Genomic DNA, 21,744 nt, shown 5'->3' with positions numbered 1-21,744 from the left:
CACCTCCCCTTGATAGTCAACGGCATTACTATCGCCGAATCCCCCACCGTAAGCATCCTGGGGGTTACCATTGACCAGAAACTCAACTGGATCAGCCACATCAATACTGTGGCTACAAGAGCAGGTCAGAGACTCGGTATTCTGCAGCAAGTGTCTCACCTCCTGACTCCCCAAAGCTTTTCCACCATCTACAAGGCACAAGTCAGGAATTTGATGGAATACTCTCCACTTGCCTGGATCTGTGCAGCTCCAACAACACTCAAGTAGCTCGACACCATCCAGGACAAAGCAGCCTGCATGATTGGCACCATCTACCACCTTAAATATTCACTTCCTCCATCACTGATATACTGAGGCTGCAGTGTGTACCATCTACAGCAACTGCAGCAACTTGGCAAGGCTTCTTCGGCAGCACCTCGCAACCCGTGACCTTTTCCACTTAGAAGGACAAGGGCAGCAGGCGCATGGGAACACCATCACCTGCAAGTTCCCCTCCAAGTTACACACCATCCTGACTTGGAAGTATATTGCTGTTTCTTCATCATCGCTGTGTTAAATTCCTGGAATTCCCTCCGTAACATTACTGTTGGAGTACTTTCACCACACGGACTGCAGTGGTACTAGAAGGCGACTCACCACCAGCTACTCAAGGGCAATTAGGGATGGGCAATAAATGCTGACCTTACGAGTAACGCCCACATCCCATGAACTACTAAAAACATTTACTTTTAATCCCTATAGTTAAGATTTGATGTAATATAGTACAAGTATTATATCAGACTAACTGAGCCACTGGAGAATAACTGGGGATAGTTCAATGTTCTACCCCAGAGGGTTGTGGAGACTCAGTCGTTGAATATATTAAAGACAGAGATCGATAGATTTTTGGATGTTAAGGGGATCAAGGGATATGGGGATAGCGCAGGCAAGTGGAGTTGAGGTAGAAGATCAGCCATGATCTTATTGAATGGCGGAGCAGGCTCGAGGGGCCGATTGGCTTACTCCTGCTCCTATTTCTTATGTTCTTTTGTAAATTTCTGGACTCAACAGTGATAATTAATAGTATGGTGTTTAGCAACAGAACGATATTTTGTTATTCGCTGCAGAGTTTGATGCTCCAGTCTACATGTCATTAGCCAATATTACTTTCTTCATTTTTGTACTGTTAAATTATGACAAGCAGATGTTTCACAATTGTTAGGGAAAATAAGATTTAACACACCTGTCTATAAAAAATTTGTTGAATTCAAAACTTGAACTATATTAGCATTTTGGCACAATGCAAATTAAACCTAATGGGGAACACTGTTGGTTCAGAAATCTGCTTTTTATAAAACATAAGTCGGTGGTTTTAAAAATGTGTTCATTCGGAGAAGGAGCAAATGGAATATTTGGCGGGAGTAGCACCAACATTAAATAGTGCACCTTGGAGAAGGTAAGGGAGGAGTATGCTAAGTCGTGCATTATATCGGAGTGGGACAGTGCAGCCTTGTTGTTTGGAGCCAGTGCCTCTGCCCCAGTTGAGCAGAGCGAAGTGCTCAGTGCTCAGTGCCCTGCTGCTGATGTCTTGTTTGAAATTGCCTCCCCGACTCGGACGCATGCGTGTCACTCGCCTTGGCCCAGGCAGCTGTTTTTGGTCCGAATTCCAACATGGCAGTCTTCCGAGCGCACTGGTTTGAAAACTTGGAATGATTTCAAATCCTTGTCACCCTCACTTAACCCGAGCTCCCGTTCACCAGTAAACACGGGGTCGATGTTCCTAACTTCTGCGGCGATCCTCTGAGCAATCCCAGGTAAGACTTTATTTCGCCCCGATTGGCAGCAGCATTTCCTATTTGAATCCCGTAAAATCGAAGCGATCGCAAGGAGATTAGGGCATGAAAAAAAAACCCGCGCCCGACTTCCCCAATGTTTATCTTCACCGGGAGATCACTCGCCTTACCTATGGCCTGTACTGCAAGACTTGCAAAACAAAGGCGGACTCGGACTTTTGATTAAAGTAAGCGGGTAATTGCAGTAGTGAGGATTCAAGAGTTCAGCACACCACCAACCCCCCCATGTGCATGTTCTCTCCCCATTTGAGCTGAGCAGAGTTATTCTGCTGTCGAGTCGGGCAGCAATGAGAAAGTGAGAGTGCTTTAGAGCTCGGTGTGCTGGGGGAAACAACTTCTGAGCAAAGCAGGAGTGTAAATAAAGGCGGATGTCCTTTACTTGGCATGGTATATACTCGGGGATTTTTTTTTGTTGTTTGTAAAAAAAGGCACCCAAGTGTCAGAGCCGAGGCTGTGCTGGAATTGTTGGGAGCTGAAGAGATAACCACATCATCTATTTTCAGGCTGGAAAGGAAGCATGGTGGGCGTATTGTGCCGTGAAACAGAGAGAGAGAGCGAGAGAGAGCGAGATGTATAATCTAATGGTATATACAGTACAGTGATCCTATTACTGTCCTCCCCGGAGCTTCTTGTTAGTTTCCATGGAAGTGAGTGAAATTGACAGCGACTTGGATTCGTGATCATGTGGTTGTATTTTATGTCTGCGCGCTCTCTCTCTCTCTCTCTCCTCTAGTCTCCCAGATCCCTTTTTGTTGATGTCGCTTTCCCCCTAATTATATGCATGTAGGTTAAATGAATACCTGACGAAAGGGCCCACGTTTCAGCGCTGAAATTTGATAGCCAAGAGAGAGGGGAGAGGGGGGGGGGGGGGGGAGAAAGTGGCTAATGAAAACCCAACCGTCGGAATTCTGAATGTGAATCCAATTGTGTGGCTGCAAGAAATGATCAGTAGCGCGAGTGTTTATGGTATGTTTTTGTTGTTGTTGTGGCATTTTGTCATTTGCAGAAGAATCCGAGAGCGGATGCCCTTTCTCGTTAAAGATGTTTAATGTACACGATTCATAGCTTTAGTGATTCTTCCGATCTGATGTTAAAGCTGTAATATATATTCATAGCGGATTTGGTAGTGGTGTGCTCAAGATGCTGTGGAGAGGCTATCGCGTTTATAAATTGTAAATCGGAGGCAGTGCAAGTGACGAGAGCTGGTATTTGACGGGAATGCGATTTTTTTGCGATTGGTATTCATTAGTGCGAAATTCACAGCGAGCGGCCAGCAGAAAACAGCAGGTTAGGGTTAGCCAACGGTTGCCTGTACTTAACAATTGTATGATTTAGGATTTATTTTTAATACGGATGCGCCATTTATTCAAAAACCTATTGCCAACAAAACTTGAACGCATCAATCAATTGCAGTTTATGAAACCGTATGCGAGTTGAAGCTGGATAAGCAATGCTTCTTTACCAGGATTCTATGTGAATTTGGATGTCATTTAATTGCTATGCGTGGGTACAGATGTGTACACAGCCACAGCAAACCCAGAATGGTTTGAGTTAAAGGCAAGGGAAATAAAATGTTCTGCCAATTAATGTCGTTGGAAAGTCAGAAATCGAAGATAGTAATAAAGATCTTATGCTGTTAGATATTTATAATAGGATCTGATTTTTACGCTTAGTTTGTTTTAACGAGCCCAGGAATCCGTGATTTGTCTAATCAATAACATCACCAGTTAGTGTTGATGTGAAGACTTTTGTGTTTGTGGCTCTCTGTAGGAATAAAACTAAAACTTATTAATTCCACCCGGCCCACCAACATGTGAAGGCATTGTGTCAGGGTCATTTTTTTTTTGCCTCTTGAGGTGGTCAGTGAATGGGAGTCCTTCAGTTGCATCACGTAAACACCGGTGAAGTGTACTTCCACATAGTAATGATGGCACCTGTCCCCCTTCTAGATTCAGGACTGTTCGTTCTCGCATCCACATGCAAAACGTGGCATTTAAATCAGTATGCGATTAAAGTGCTGAGACCTTCACTGAAGTATTTTGAATGCAGCGAATTGCCGTGGTGTAAATATTTGAAAACAATATGCTTTCCCTTCTACTCGTGAGTGTAGACCACATACCAGCTGCATACATGACAGCATTTTAAAGTTGCTATGTGTTTATATAACTAGTTAAAATGTATAATCAACAAAGAATATATTTTAGAAAGGGGCTAAAAATTAACACAAGTATGGAGCAATTCCTAGTTACCCAAGTTTGAATTTATGAAATTGTTGAAAAATGTCAGTTTCAGTAGGATATTGCGCCTTTAAGAACACTGAGAACACATTGTTTGTTTCTGTTGCATACACATAGATACACAATTAAAAACATGCATTTATACAGAAATGTAAACAAATTGTCTCATTTTGTAATCTTCATTGCATCTTTAATTGTAATTATTTTGAACTTTGTTAAGAAACTGATCTTTTAACATGTGCCTACTTGATTGTTTATTGGATAATGAGTAAGGATCATGCATATTTGAGCAGGTATGTTCATATACAATGCATTTGTCCTGTACTAGTTACAACCGTAATGCATTTTACAGTATCTGTAAATAAGACTGCTGGAGTAAAATACCATCAACCTCAGCTTGTCAGCTGTAAGCAAATATGTTAAGTGTTGTGTTTGTGCTTTAGATTAGAAAGAAGAGACCCAGGGGAGCTAGCATCATGCAAATATAACAAATCCCATTTCTAATATGCATGATGTTCACCCTTCCAGCAGCTGGATATGTTTTCTTTGTGTTATTTCTGTGAGTGCTGACAATTTTTGTACAGATCTAGGTTGGGCTACATTATAAAGTGAAACCAGCTGTCTGTCGCTGCTCTGAGGGATGTGTTTGCTCTGCTGCGAAGATGAAGGACCACAAATCCTTGACACACTTCCCTGACATGATCAACATTCAGCTGCTGAGATTGTCTGCTTGGTCAATTTTTTTTGTTCTGACTGACAGCATGCAGCACAAACAAATTAAAGGAAAAAGTTTGAGCACAAATGCAATGCTTTTTTTCTCCTTCTGTGGAATCTCTGCGATTCTGTTTGAAGCATCAGCACGGCCCCTCAAAGTACCTTTCAACAATGAAATATTCACTCTAGTAAGGGAGAGTGAAGCAGAAAGCGTGTTTCTTTCCAACCAGTTAAGGCAGTTGAATTTTTAAATGATGCATTAAAAAGAGGCAGAATTTTGTATGTTGCCCATTAGTTGCTTACTTTACAATTGAAAAAAAATCAATTCATGATAGAAATTGGGGTCTGGATTGTTTGTGTGCAAATTGGGAATTGGCCAGAACAGACAGTCCCCAATGGAAAAAAAGGGAGGTTTAGTGGTAATGCTTTTAATCTGGACTTGTAGAGGATTCATGAGCATCCATAGATTTACACTAGTAATTAGCATATCCCAAGTGGCACAGAAAGACATTTGCCTAAAAACTGATGTCTCCATTACAGTGTTTACATTTTAATTGAGCAGATTACAGTTACTGGTGTATTCAGAGTTGTAGCGTGGGTGAGGCATAACTTTGTAAAATATTTAAGATAAACTTTTCAGCGAAATAAAAATCTAACTTCAGTTGTAGAGCATAAATATAAAGCAATGGGAATAAAGGGAAATTAACTTTTGAAACATTTTCAAGTTCTTGAATCCAAGCAGTAGGATTTTCAGATTGTATTCTTTATATTTCAATATTCTGCAGAGTTCTTTTTCGCTCTCCATTGAATACTTTATATATCCAGGCCCTGAAGCATTGTGTGGCTACATACTTGGCAGTGTGCCAGACATTGACTGCAGGAGCCTTGGTACCTGAGAGCTTATCAGTTCTCTGGTCTGTAAAAATGTGATGAAAATGTTGGTAAACTGCCATGAAGGTTTAGGGAATGTCGGAAAAAGGTCCGTGTAATCAGATTCTAACTCCTGCCTGAGCTGCCCTGCACTGGAAATAGCTGCCGATTGACCAGAAGTGTACTGGTGGAAAGCATCCTTGCTGACCAGTGCATTAGTAAATCAACGATTTGTTGCGGTGGCTACAGACTGCTTTGGTAACAGGGTCACTATCTATGCGAATATACAATGCTAACTTTTTTACGTGATGTGGAAATATATATGTAAAATAATTGCAAAATAAAATCTGATGCCACAGTGAAATAATGGGACAATTTCTTCGAGAGCCAAGTGCAAAGCCACAACTGCTTTTGGCCACAATTAGTCACTTCTGTATCAACAAAGCATGAATTCATTTGGTCCAAAAAAAATCAAAGCAGCAAATTCCTACCTATTTAAATTAATTGCACTGCTGCTAGGATTCTTTACTTTCCTTAAACCCTGACAGTGATCCACAGATAAAGTTCAAAGTATGTTCAAATTCTGGACCCTGTATTTTATTTCCAGTTGAAGTGATTTTAGTTCAAGGTTACATTGATATTGCATGATCATTTCTTTCTTCCAGTTCCTTTGCCTTGTTCGATACCAAAAGCATTTAGGAATTTTATTGTCCGTCTATTTCTAGAAACGTATTTGTCACTCCAATATTTCATTACAAAAATTTGTTCTCTTTTAAAATTCATTGTTTTGCTGTCCATGACAATAATGGGTGTTTAATTACTCAATAAGAGATTCCATTTTTACTGCAGGCTAGACAAACGGTATTGATTTTTTACTTTGCTGCAATATGAAACTGAAAAACACAATTACAATTCTTTGCCTTGTGAAGTGCATTAGTCCTAGTGAAAAGCAGACCCTGTTACAGGAACCAACCAGCTGAGACTTTAAAAGCATTTATTTTATAATTCTTGTGTTTTGTGTGCAAATCTTGCATATTCACAAATGTTTTATGAAAATATTTGGCAATAATGGTTTTCCTGTAGTTGTATTTTTACATGAAATTACTGTTGTGATCCTCACCAAGTCTGGTCTTAAATTCTGTAGTTTAAAGTAGTTCTGCATTGCAAATTCTTAAAAAAATTATTTAATAACTTTTATATTTTAATACTACTGAACCATAATTATACTGAGCAACATTTCACTATGATTGATTCAAGGATGACACTATGGAGGCTTATGTTTTTTTTCTTCTATTTCTCACTAATTTTCTCCACCCCCCTTCTCTCCTGAAAGCATTGACTTCTTGATGGAGTATGGATACACAGGCATGCATCAGTTATCCTCCAGTACCTTACCAAAGTGGCTATTATTCACACATGAGCCTTGATAGTGAGTGTTGGTAGGCTATTCGACATTCATATGTGCACCCATTTCTCACAGGAGTCATTGGATCAAGAGCATGAACCATGGCTGTTTTTACCCCCTCCCCAACCCAGAGATGCTGTAGCCAATGTAGTGCTTTACCACCTTTTGGCAACGAACTCATTTAGCATAGACTGAGATCAAAGCCAGGATCATTCTGGTTGGTCTGGTTGTTGCTCACTGGATCGGCTTATTGAACAATCAAGGGAGCCTGTTAATCTTTATCTTTTATTTTGCTTAAGTTTAATCTTAATAACAAGTGGTTGAATGATTGTTGCTCTTAAAGTTTGAGGATGTAGAATAATAAAAATAAATTATTAATCAAACATGGCATGAATAGAAAGGATAGTGAACAAAATGGGGTTAATATATAAGCACAATATTATGTGAATTAATTACTTTTGGATCATGTACAGTTAGATAGGGCACAGCCCTGTGACTGTAAATTTGGTTCAAATTTTAGATTTGAAATATAAAACGTGAACAGGCAATTTTAGCCATGAATAGTTTCATAGCATTTGTGTGTTGTGTAACACTTAGCAGATTTAATTTAACTTCAGATTAGCAATGTAAAGTGGAACGCTTTATTCTGGGTACCTAATAAAAGTGCTCTGTGTTGGTGTTGTCAAATCCTATTTAATCACTTGTAAAATTAAGCAATTTTATGTTTTTTTAATATGCTTTTGTTATAATTGGAATTGTAAAATCCTCTGTCTGGTGGCTAATGTACTGTACATAAAGAAAAAACAATATGATTGTAGGTAAAACAGCTTGATGGCAGTACCATGAAGGTGTGTCCCATTACTGTTACTTTTTAGTAACTTTATTACCGTTTGCCTCCAGATTGTCTATGTTCTTCTTGGTCACAGCATTCATTAGTTGCCTAGTTCACCTTTGTTCACAGAAGACTTGTGAAATGACCTCATATTTGAGTGACTGTCGATAACAAATTGCAGCATCTTCGCCATTCAGACCAAGAGTACTGTGGCTGCTAAAGACTTCTTCAAACCAATAAATGGCTGTAACATCCACTTAATTTTTTAATTAAACTTTAAAGCTTGGAAACTTAATTACTATTTAATACTAGGCAATTAAAGTGTGTGGTCAGGGCTGTCTATATAAAACGCATCAATTTGAACCTGCCATTTGATTAATGGCCTTGCCGATGTAGAAAGTGCACCACAAAAGAGAGCTGCAATAGGGTCATATCTTTAATAGCAGTATAAAGTGCGTTTTAGCTGTTATTCTCTGCAACAATTGCCTCAAATAATATATTACATAGGTTCCATTATCTGCTTTATAAGCTCATACAGTTTTGTTTTGAATTCAGATTAATTTTAACTCTAATTTATTTTATGGTTAATATATTCAGAGAGGTGTATAATTTTTATATTATAGAAGCTTTAAGATATTCAAAGTAGCTATAAAAATCACTAGTTAGTAACTACACTGCTCTGATTGTTCCCTTTGGACTGAATTTAGATTTAAATAACTCTTTCCATTTGCTCCAATTCTATATGTATTGGCTTGTAACACATTGTTTTTAAGATCAAAGTAAACTTACCATTTTGTGACATTCTCTGAATTTCTTATGGAAAACAGAAAATTAAACATTTTCATATAAATAAGAAAGAAAGCACGAATTAACAATTTATAAAACACCTGAAAATGTGGAGATGTAATAGGTTTTGCATTAACACTGGGAATTTTGAAGGATTAAGGTTTTGTGCTTATTTCATTTCCTTATACATAAGTGTTTCTGTTTGTAACATTTATTTTCATATTATTAGTCTATTTATGTATCTGTAAACAAAGCTAGAGTGAGAAAACTAAGATATTCTCGATTTAGCATTAATGAAGCATTAGCTGCTTATTCACCATTGTGATCATATTCATTAGCATACTGCAGGGTTCCATATTAATACTGTAATTGGTAGTTGCTATATGTATTTTCCGTGGCAAGCATTACAGAGTTATCAGTAGTCACATCCCATGAACGAATAAAAAAACTTGTAATAATTTAGTTCATACTATTTCAGTAGCCACCATTTGCAATGTATCAAGTCTATATTCACAAAGACAGCTTGGATTTCCTTTGCTCAACTGCCTTATAGTGGCAGTGGGAAACTTGACCTACACGCACTTTCATGAATGAGGGAATCCAATTCTTAAATATTTTAATGAAGCATGGACTAAACTGCAGAATTTTAAAGCAAATTTTATTTGCTAAACACCAGGAATAATTGGTTCTTTTGGGTCTGTCATGACTTGTCATTTATTCAAGTGCAAATGTCGAGTTGTGACCCATCTGCTTTCCTCTTTACCACGGTGAGTTTAGGATTAGGGGACAACACTCTTCTATGTTGTTGTAAGCAATGCTATTAATCACACCCAGTTTCTATACAGAAGATGCAGTCAAATCCTGTTACTACTCCAGCAGCACAAACCTTGATTCAGGGCCAGCATTGACCTGTGTTTATGTTTAAACTAGGGTGTTAGGATATGATTTTTTTCTATTGCTACAATAATCACTTAAAATCAAAGCAACATATACATGATCGTGATATGGTGGCATTCCATTAGTCGTGCCATTTACCAGAAAATAGGACCGTTTATGCATGGGTAACATGGCCTTGTCACAGGTGTCATAATCACTTTTGCTGCCAATTTATCCTGATTAGCAGAATTATTAAAGTTTCATATTTTTACAATAAGGAATATAGATTGCTGTGAACATGAGGTTTATATAACCTAACCCTATGTATCGGGTGGGTAATGTGGTTGCATCCCCGGTTTGATTTATCTTTATTTTTTGTTCAGTCAGTGAAAGGTCACATCTGCATAAAATTAAGTTCAAAATATTCACCAGATGCAATTAATTGTGTTTTTTAAACAGCATAAAATAGTTATCAGTAATGAACATATTTATCAGTCAACATAATCCAACAATCTATACTGCACTGAGCTTCTACATTATCAGATAAGTTTGTGAAAGGGTTAATGGTGTTTAAATTAAAGCATACGTAGCATCGAGGCATGAAGTAAATTTTGAAACAAAAATTGTCCAACTTTCATTGAAAGTGCAATACAGAAACCTGATTTTTGTAGTTATGGGACATTTTTTGTAAGTTGAAGTTCAATTTTAAACTAATGTTTGTAATCACAGCTAGAATTTTAAAGTGTTGGAATGAATAGCCATATTGCAATCAAATAGTTGTATGGCAGAGGTGATTGGCTAGTGTACCAATGTGATGTGCAGTGGATAGGAAGTTGATGGTTCATGTCTGCAGTTCATTACTGAACCAGACCCTGATCTTTGCTGGTTCACTGGGAGAAGCATTGAGTTGAGGCCAAAAAGTTGCCTGAGAGGGATAGAGGGAAAGCTGGGGAGTGAGGCCCCCTGATCACTCCTGCACATACACCAGTGGCCAGTTACGGAGCAATGTTATCAGAAGCATTTAAAAGGGTGTCCTCCCCATTGGCTCAGCTGTGGATTCACTGTGCGCCGTATGGGAGAAACTAAAAAGTAACCAAGAGTTAAGGGGGGTGGTGCATGAAGCATGTAGTTATCAGTCTCTCTTATATTACATATCCATTACTAAACTATGCATTCTATTTTGGCCCAAGGATAATCTGTTCATTCAGAGTGATGTGTACCAAAGTAAAGCCTGCCTCATGTGGCATTTGTATTTGTTATGTTCTTTTCAGTTAAATGCCACAGAATAGCAGAGGGTATTATAGAAGAAAAGTGACATATACACAGCTCTGTACTTGGAAATCTAAGCCATTTTAGTCTTGATTCAGCTTTTAATATTGGCTGCAACAAATTTCAACAAAATTAAACCCTGCAAGGACAAGTGTTGTAGAGCATGGCCATGATAGGATTTATTTTGAGAGTTGGAAAAGTGAGCAGCTCTCAGAAAATGCACTACAGATATGTCTGACATTGTACATGTTGCATATTTTGAAAAATACCACTTGGGTAGATTCACAGTGATGGTTTATTTGTGGTGGTTTATGTTTCTTTCTTGACTGCATTCTAACATTTCCACTTTACCAAGGTCACCAGTTGTAACTTTGAATCTTTCCTCATTGTTTTGACACAGATCGGGGAAGGTGACAGGCCTCACCTATTTGGCATATCTTTATCTCTTTTTTTTGTTACAGAACCTCTGGTCTTGGATTTTCATTCCTGCCCTTTTTCATGTATTGGATCTGCTGTATTTTTAATTCTGCCTAAGTCTTCTACTGTATCTCCCATTACTCATTTGTGCTGTTGTTTTATACTATGGGCAGAAGGTTTGATGTCCACACCTTGAGTGCTCCATACCACTGCAGCTGACCATAGCACAGCACTGGCAGTGTGTGTTAGGATGCAGCCATCTGATTTCCAAAACTGTAAGTCCTCTTGCAGAGGGTAATATTTTCTTCACCTTGCATTTAAAGCCACAGCTGATTTAAGTACACTCATCAGTTTCCTAAAAAATAAATTGCTGAGAGAGTCAGGACACATGACCGACTTTCTCTTGTGGGCTGGGAATTATGTGATGTACTGTCACTTGCGGTTTATTTTTTAGTAATCCATTGAACCCTTTGGGTATCCTGTTTTAATCATTACTTGAAACTTATGTTCTGGTGGGACTCAGAATAACCATAGCTTATAATTTAACACATTGAACATATGTGTAATAAAACACATTTGTATTATTAATTTCATGGCTACTTATTTCACCACCAGTAGAGCAATGTATTCTTCCACTATCCTGATGAACGCACTGCTCCATGAATTTACGGCTCATGGACCTATTTATTTACACTTTGCCTCGGCATGGTTAGCACTTGCAATCATGGAAAAACATGGTAATATTTCTAGATTCTGTTGTTAAATGTATCCAATGTTAAATCAAGTTGAAAGTATAAGTGCAGTACATATGCAATCAAGAATTTTCCGTGTGGGAAAATTCAAGATCTGTATATTTCTGTAAGGTGTGACTTGAATTTTGCTGCAAACAAAAGTGTTTAAGATCCTTTAATTCCCACAGGCTGGACTTTAGTCAGTAATCAGCTGCCTTAAGTTGGCATATCTCATTCAATTTCAAAGGAATGTGCCAACTGAAGACAGCTGAACACTGATTAGCATTGAGCCTCTAGGACTTAACTTTGAAAATCTTAACAGGAACCTTAGCAAGCCCACCTAATATATAAGAATGAATTCAGTTCAGGCCAATGTTCAGAGTCATTCTTTCTGGATGGTTTTTGCAAGAACTGTCTATGACATTTGGTGCTTTTTAAAATGTCACTGTATGCTTGTTTGCACCCAGGACCGGGGAGTGGGGATGAGAGAAACCATTTACCTCCAATTCTGCCAATTTTAACCAAATATTGCAAAATGATGTAAAAGTGGTAATTTAAAACGTCTCGAGTACATTTGGATTTATCTCTGTAATTGAAGTTGCAGTTTGCCGAGTAGAAAATGTAATTTCTTAAAGGATTTTGTTGCTGGAAAAAATGTCTTGCAAAGTGCCTTATTTTAACTTGATACAGACATACACACACAGCTTGGCATACAATTGTATATCAAGTCACCCACTAATTATTGATATTTTTCAGTAAAATATAAGTCAAATTCAAAAGGAGGAAGAAGGGGAAAAAAGGGTTGTCAAGTGTTGAACGGCAGCAGATGAAGTATCTTTTGGTCTTGAACAAGTTTTCCAGTGTTTCCGATAGTTGAGTTTTTGACAAAAGTTTGCTCTGTTTTCAGTTCTTATGGTTTTCTTTGTAAATACATATTTTAATTAAAAATAACTCAATATTGAACTCCATGGTGTATGTTTGAGCTGCTTAAATCAATAGCACTTGTCCAAGAAGTAATAGCAAGAGCGAAAAAAATCTCAGTTTCAAGCTATTCTCCTCGAGAAACTGTTTTAATGAGTGTCCTTTCGAATGCACCCAAATCATGATCAAACTTTTCCTGTATATTAACATGTTTTCTTTGTATTGTCCCAGTATATTTGTTTTAATTTCTTCTGGTTACAAACCAAAGACAATTTTTGTATCCAATGTTCCCTCTAATTTTTTTTGGCACTATGTGGCCCCTTTAAGGGACAGTGGGGGTGGGGACGAGGCATTCTAAATACATGCGTATTTTTTGCATTGAAAAGCCAGCCAGCGACTGCACGGGATCCCTGGAGCTCGACGTGCACAGGAAAAATACTGATCAAAGATTAAATACAACGTTTATGCTTCCAACCGTTTCTCTCTGTCTTGCTGCAATTCTCTTTACTTGCTTTCTTTTTCACTTCTCGGTTTCATTGAGAGTGAAATTGATCTATGCCAGTAGCGCGTAATGAGCTCCTAGTGAATTGCAGCCCATTTTGCATTGAAAGGAAAATCGGGCACAGAGTAAAACAGGCTGCCAATTCGCTGTGAGCCCGTTTCGTGCTGCTAGCGTAGATCAATTTCACTCCCATCGTTTCTCTCCCATTTCTGCTTGTAGCTAGTTTTCTTTGCTTTCATTCTCACTTCTCTTTTTTTCTCTTTATACCCATTAATCCCATTTCTCTTTTGCTGTTTCTTCCCTCTTTTTGTCCTTCCCTTTCTTCCATACACTGACTCGCCAACTCCGAGAAGCCACCAGCGATCCTGTTTAGACATTTCAAAATAAATAATGTTAAGGTTAATAATAATTCTGTATAATTGCTTACATTTCAAAAGGGGTTCTATAATAGGGCAGATTCTTTAAAAATGAAAGTTTGCTGAATTAAATTTAAAGTCATAGCTTTCATTTCTGTCTGCTCATAGTCTAACCTGTCAAGCAAGCCATCATTGCAGTGACACTGGGGGATTGGAACCACTATCCATTGTTTACTTTAAACTGAGTACAGGTCATGCATTTTAGATGTTGTCTTTGATTTCTGTGCAGCAGAAAGAGGAAAAAGAAGGGTAATGTTGCACCGCCCCCCCCGCCCCCCCCATCCAATTTAAATGTTTTCACCTTTTTTTATGTTGCATTCTCCCAGATTGTGGCTGAGAAGATAGGCAGATGAGCTCCCCCCAAGTCTCTAATAAAGCTACTCTTACGCCCTCCAGTTTTCTATCCTTCCTGCAGTGAAGCACCTTTCCAGGTTTGGAAACTCTCTGTGTGGGGAACTGTTGGCCAAATTTTTGTCCTGCCACTGCGACATAGCACATTGGAGCTCGAATACACAATGTTGTTATGACTGATAGTGATTGGGCAGCTCCAATTCAAAGATATAAAAAACTAGTGTGAGCAATTTTAAAACAAAAATCTGCCTTTCTGAAATACGTTTGATCCTTTCAGCATCTTTGCTCAACATATGGGAGGGATTGTGTTACAGAAAATTGTGAAGTTTTAAATAAAACCGTTTATATTTTGCAGACTTGTCAGTTTAGTAAAACCAGTTTTAGACACTGTTGCATTTGCTAAATCCTACATTGTTTAGATATGATTTAAAATGTGCATGTACGCAATGTACTTGTTAACAGGAACCCATAGAAGCAAGTAAAAGAATCCCGGTTGAAAAATAAATATTAGCAAACTTTAAATTCAAAAAACAACAATTCTAAATAAAAATTTCACCAATTTTTAGTTCATAATGAAATATAGATTCTTATAGATTTTTGAATCAGCTGAAGATTCTGCCAGTGATCCGGACATAGATGTTAATCAAGCCACTGTGTTTAATGTTGGCATATTGTTATTGCATAAAATACTAAAACAGCCTGTTTCAATTAAATAAAGAACTATCCGTTAAGTATATTGATGTCAAAGCTCATCTCTGATGACTTTATAGTGAAATTATTAAAACGTGTGTTGGCAACAGAGATTTCTAAAACTCATGTTTATACAGTCGCCAGTAGATAGCTACACAATTAGATTAATTAGAATTTCTGAATTTTCAGCTAATTTGCTACTGTTCTTGTCAAATAAATGATTTTTTTATGTCCGTATGGTAGTGCATTGTACATCCTCTGACAGATACCTACATAGCATTTCCCTGAGGTCTTAATTTAAAGTCTTTTTAGTCTTGCTGATCTGGTCAACAGCAGTATGTGAATAAAGTGAATGTGCTCTGCAATATAAATTATTATTCATAAATGGACAACTTAGGCCATTCTTTCCAAGTAATTATGGTTTCCTTTACATAAAATATGTCTACATTCCTAGAAAGGAACAGACTGGAAATATTTCAGTCATAGAAAAGGATTGCAGTAGAAATTTTACTAATGCAGTTTCTCTGTCAAACATCAATAGATGTGTCTTTGAGAATGACAAGGAACACAGAAACAAGACACTAGTCATCTTTTGGATGTTCTGTTTTCCAGAATAAGGAATACATTCATTTTCACTCTCATAGTTAGGCCTGGGTAATTGCTCAGTGGAGGAGAACACATATGAAGCGTGTAGTGAACAGATCCATTTGAAAAGATGAAACATACACAGCTTTGTGGAATTTGCTATTTAACAATAGATGAATTATGAGAGCAGTATATTAAACAGAAAAGTGAATTATTCAGAAATAAACTCGTGGTGCATTTTCCCCATTTCTATAAGGATATGATTTTTGTGTCGTGCTGAGATTTAAATGGTTGCGATTAGTTATTGATATACCAGTTGCCTGATCTCAAATTTAAGTTAATGTTTTTGAACCTAAATGCCTCTGAAAACTGTTGTATCAAAACAAACCAAATCATTTACGATTTTTCCCTCTACTTCAAACACCCAGTTTTATATTGTACTCCCAGACTGTATCACTCTGACTGGAAATTGACAGAACATGACTTGAGAACATTGGTATGTGGAAAATATACCAATTGCAGTCTGGACTTCATGCTCATGTGTGCCTGCAGAACATGTGAGTCATTCGATCCAGTGTCACTCATTAGTTGTCCTTTTCCAAACACCTCTGCTCTCTGTCATGTATCCTCTGAAGTATAAATCACATTTTTAGTGGCTAGTATGACTGCAGACTTGTTACATGCTAATACATTAATGTGGCCCACAATTTCCCAGTCTGGTGTACTTGATGTATGTTGAAAGGAAAAATAGTGCATAACATTACCGGTTTACATAATTTCTCACTATTAAATGGCTTTTGTATAGTTTCGCCTCCATCAATTCATAATGTTTCTTTGCTTTCAGTACTGCTTTAGAAACCTTTCACTTTCTACCCAGCAAACATAAACACGTTCATTAAGCATTTGCTAAAAATCTGGTTTGCTTCTAGAGCTACTCAGCTTTAATATTTGGTATTCAATCTTTGGACTGTAGGCTTTGTTTTTCTTGCCATTCAAAACCATTTTGTGACATCATTGAAAATAATGTTATTTTATAAAAATGTTGTGCTGATTTCGTGATTTTAAATTTGTTCCTATCAGGGGAATAGATTGCAATGCACAAATTACTTTGAGTGGATTTTGTAAAAAATAATTGCATGATTATACACTTCTCACAGTTTTGGTGGTGGAAGGAATCTGAATAAAATAGCTCAGATTTTCTCTGAACTACACCCATTCTTCTTTAGCACTAAGTATGGGGAATACATCAGCAGTGTTCCAATGTGCCAGATATATGTATCACTTTCTGTGAAATGATTAAAATGGCAGTACTGACCAATTCAAAGCTGACATTTAAAGCAATATGTGAGCCTGAGAACAAACATTCATTGTTCACTGTTAACCGGTACTGATTCTAATAGTGACTAGAACATCAGATTGTATATTCATTCTTTTTTAGATTGACATAATTAATTTTTGCATGATTTGAACAGCAACACCAGCCTTTGTTACTAAATTATAATGTAGCATTGATTTACAAGCATCTTTGAAACAATCTTTTCTTTAAAGAAAAACATTATTTCCTTGCAGCTACTGTATATGGAAAAGATCTGTGAGTATTCCAGTTTAGTGATTGACTGCATTTCCTGAGCTACAAAGTTCTATTATGTGTTCTCACATACTTGCCTTTTACCATTAGCTTTAATAACTGTATTCTAGTGCTTTCAATTTAAATGATCTACATTTGACGTGAAAATTGCAGAAAGTTCCAAAAGGTGAAGTCTTATCATTGTGTGCAATCTCTGGAGAACTAGAACATTGACCAGATGACTTGCCTGTTATTTCCACATCATCCTATTTACAGCAGTGGAATGCTCATGAACAAATCGGCTCATTGCAACAAGCTCCTCTGTTCATGTGCTTCCAGCTTAACATTAAGGAAGAGTCAGGAACACTTGCAGATGTTTGTGGAAATTCCTTTTGACTCTGGTGTTGTTTAGAGTTTATGCATGCATCACATCAGCTGTGAAAAGTTGCAAGGAAAATCTCAGCAAACAGAGAATAAGCTTCAGAACTGATTTTGAACTGAGCATGTTACAATCAATCACTGAGAGAGCATTATTATTAAAGAAGCTGACATTTCTTTTACTAAATTGCTTTGACTACAGGTCAAAACTATAAAAAATGAAACTTAAACAGCGGTTTCTGTGTTTCTTTTACAGATGCCTTGCAAATTTGTGCACAATGTTCCAGTAATCTTTTTCTGTTCATAATAAATCTAAATAATACATTTACAGATTTTTAATGAATCTGCATAGAATTTGTGACAAGGCTTGCAAAGATTATTAAAGATGTCCTATGTACCAACGGCCAAAAGGCTTTTTTTTAAAGTACTATGCAATTGTGCCTTCTGTGATATTCAAGGTTGAATCTGCAAATAAGTGTAATTGTGCAGTCTACAGTATTATTTGGTTATTGAAAGTAGTTTGATAATTTAATATTTGCAGAGATAGTGTCAGTCTAGTTGGCTGCCATCAGCATAGTACACATTGTGCCAGATGTGTGGTATTAAAGCTGAAGGATTGGATAGGTGGGAGGTGTTGCAAGTTAACAAAGCTGAGTATTACATGCTGAATAGCCTGCTGATAGATGCGAGCTTGTATAATTTGTACCAGCTTTCATTTATCAATTCTTAAGTGACTGAAATGTGAAACAAATTAAGATCCTCACTCAAATTTCTGATGTCAGTGATGAAATTACTTTGTATTGTGATATAGTTTTATTTCGTAACTGCTTTTTAATATTTGCCTCAATATATTTCATACACATGAAGGTTTTTGATACAGAAAAGACATGCAGAAGAATTAGAATTCCAAAATCATTTTGTACCATCTGTCCTTATAGCATAGTTTGATGCTGACTGTAATCCTGTTTTAGGTTAATCTAATGTTCATACCAAGTCTTGGGCGCAGACAAAATCCTGTTCTTGTCCACTAAACAGTGCTTCCTATCTTTGATTGAATTTCAGCTTCACTTTCTCTTTTTATAGCAGACTCAAAGTAAAATGGAATTAACATTGTTCAGTGTTTTGTCATTCATGGCTCTATCTTTTAATTGGGGCATGTGATTCTTCACCATAAAAAACTTTTGAGCTAAAAATTTGCCGACCTAGCGACCGTTTTTTTTTGCGTAAAACAGTGCTGTGGGAAATTCGGAGAAGTCTTGCGGCGGCGTTTTTCTAATATCGCTGGAGAGAGGAGCGCCACCGTGCAAGACTCGAAATATCGCTTTTGACAAAAATTTGGCACTGAGCGCACCTGTATTTAGGATGAAAAAAACCCCGCCAAGGAAAAAGCTGCGTTGCAGCCCTTGGATCAGCAGTAGGTATGAAGACCTGCAAAAAAGGTTAGTCAAAGTTCTTATTTTTTAATTCTTTTGCAGCAATTCGCTAGTTTTGTGATTTTTTTTTTCGTTTTTTGCAATTTTTTGGTGTTTTTTCCCCCCCTCCCTAGGCCCAACTCGCAGCGGTATCGGCCTCGGAGTAAAGTTGCAGAAAATTCGCAGTGTGCGCCACGAATCCTCGTGCAATGCCGATTTTTACCGCTGCGCAAATTGAAGCTCGGATTTACTGCCTCATAGCCATTGTGTTGCCATAATGATAATTTGGGCGAAAAAATAGAATTATCGCCGAGAACCGAATTTCAAGCTCTTTGAGTACTAGACCAAGTACTCACCACCAAAATTACAAAAATAAACACAAACTGAATTTTCTTTTTAACTTTAAAAAAAAAAGTGATGAGCAAAGGCATGTTCAGTGATTCTGTCTAGTTTTATTGATGATAAACATAAATAGAAAGGAAGGATTTTGTTTATACGACAACTTAACATGTTGCTCGGAAACTCCCAAAGAATCACGTTGAAGTGCAGTAACTATTGATACATAGACAGTCACTTTGCACACACAAAGATCCCACACCCCAGTAATAAGATAAATGATTAGTTCAACTGTTTTTTTGGTGCAGTTGGCTGAAGAAGGAATGTTGACCAAGACTCCTTCGGTGTAATTTTAACCTGGTGATAGTGTAAAATGGGTGATACTGGATTGGCTTCAATGCGGAGCAAAATCGTGCGGAGTGTGCAACCAGCAGCCTATGGGATATTGCCCATTTTACACTATCAGCAGGAGTTAAAATGTCCCCATCTGGTTCTTTGAATAGTGCCTCCAGAAGGCATCTCAGCGCTGCAACAATGTAGCACTCCTCAATGATGCACTGGAATGTCAGCTTAGATTCAAAACTCTGGTCCTAGAGTGTGGCTTGAACCAAGATCTTTCTGACTGAGGCAAGAGCGCCACCAAGGTAACATTGAAATACACACAGATATTAGCATTGATCATAAACCCTGTCCATATGGCGAGAATGATGCCAGCGACGGTTAAGATGGTGGGGGGTCACGCCAAAATTCCCGCCCTAAACCTCCCATCATTTTAACTCGCCTCACGACAGACACAGGAGAGATGCTCATCCCAGACAGGCGGTGGCCTACATTACATTCTAAAGCTGCAGCCTAATGTTGCCATCGGTGTCACCGCGCCATTTTAAATAAAAACGTTAGTGAGGCCTGCACAGTGTCAAAACCAACGGAAGGAATTGGCGGCAGCCTTTGGAGAGGCCAGAACAAGCCATGGTGAGTACTTAAGTTTATCTTTTCTTCAGAATGCTCCTCTGGACCCTGCAAGGAGTCCTTGGGCCTCCCCAGCCAAGACCTAGCATCTCCCTCCCAGCCCCTGGATCCCCAGTATCCTCGTGCTTCTACCCCAACGTCTGCCCCCACCCACCAGCCCTGACACCACACTTACCAGTTGCGGGCAGGAATCGGTGCTGCAGTATTTAAATGAGGCCCATGAGTTAAAATAGCCCGGGCCTTAGACTGAACTCTCTGCTTTACATCGCACCCTCTCCGAACGTGCCCCGAGTTCAAATCAAATCTCTTGGCGAGTTTTCTTTGTCCAAATATTAGGGGATAGAAACATTGGAATCCAGTAATGAAAAGATTCTTGTGTGCCCGTAGAATGCCTGAGATGGAACAGTGCAGTTGCGCATTAATTTATTAAAAAAATTATAGTGTGTTGCAACAGACCAAGTTTCCTCTAGTTTAAATAAACCTTAGTGTTTACTAGTGAGGCTCCAAAATTGTTGGTAAATGCTATTAAGCTTCCACAGAATCTATATTGTACATTGGTGTATGGTATACTTATAAGGCATTAACGTTTGCATAGATCTGCTGCAATCATTGTGACACTGATCTTTGTAGTCTGGAATGTATAATCAGGCACAGAGCTGAGAAGCTCTTTAGCAAGGGAGCTGTTTTATCCTGGGAAGATGCTTTGTATGACCTGCTGCACAAACATTTCCCAATTACAGGGCTTTTAAAATCACAGGATATAGTAATTGACAGGCAGAGAAACAAATCATAAGTATATCAAAAGCATTGTCGATTGCTAATTTGACAAAGCAAGCAGTGAGCACAGTGCAGTACATAGAAAGATGAGGCTTGCCAAAGCTTGGAATAGTAATGCTCTTAGACTTTTGTCTCCATTCAACGATTTGTGCAGTGACACAAATACAGTATATGTTTATACCATTAGCAGATTATGCCTTGTCACACTGTAATTCTGATTGATTGACAACAGTACTAAACTAACCACAATTGCATACCATTCTATATATTTTCAAATATAAGCACTTTTCTTTGTTATTAATGCAGTCAGCCTCTTCAAATAGATTTTGATTGGCATTTTTTTTTGTAGAAAAGTAAGACCGATTAGGAGGTATAATCTAATCACAATAAAGGTATGAATTATCATAGATTTAAGCACTTTTCAAAAGCCATTTAACACTTTGTAGATTCTGCCCTCATGAAAGGTATTTTATGGCTCTTTGGTTACTGTATGCAGAAGGATCAGTTTGGCATTGAATACAACTAAATCATAACATGTATATTTTAATCAAATAACCATGGTGACAGGGTTTATTGACTTTCAGATACGGCTATAGCAGAACGGGTTGGCGGGAAGAGGTGGGGCTCGGTTGGGGGCGAATATACCTTTCCGCCTGTGCCATGGCTCCTTCATTGTCTACAAATAAAATTGGCACATAGACCCATATATTGGGTCTCCCTGTGAAAGCACATGCCCACAGCCATTTTCACAACCTCACCATTAGTTTTCTGCTGAAAGAATTAAAAATGAGAAAAATGGAAAATATAAACAGAATAGCTTGAAAAAACACAGCAGGTTAGTCAACATTTGAAGGAGAAAAGATAAAGTAAG

General features: G+C 37.9%; 1 protein-coding gene across 1 annotated transcript in view; it reads left to right on the top strand.

Annotated features, from left to right (window-relative positions):
• The first annotated feature begins 1,724 nt into the window (after positions 1–1,724).
• The window catches only part of fign (fidgetin), a 44,759-nt gene continuing 24,739 nt past the window's right edge, over positions 1,725–21,744 (top strand). The window contains exon 1 of the mRNA XM_070874600.1: positions 1,725–1,793. The gene's annotated coding sequence lies outside the window, so the exon portion shown is untranslated. The remainder of the gene's footprint in view (positions 1,794–21,744) is intronic.

Source organism: Pristiophorus japonicus, chromosome 3 (assembly GCF_044704955.1).
Source record: "Pristiophorus japonicus isolate sPriJap1 chromosome 3, sPriJap1.hap1, whole genome shotgun sequence".
NCBI classification, from domain to species: Eukaryota; Metazoa; Chordata; class Chondrichthyes; family Pristiophoridae; genus Pristiophorus; species Pristiophorus japonicus.
Note: the sequence above shows the minus strand (reverse complement) of the source record. Positions and strands in the feature narration are given on the sequence as shown.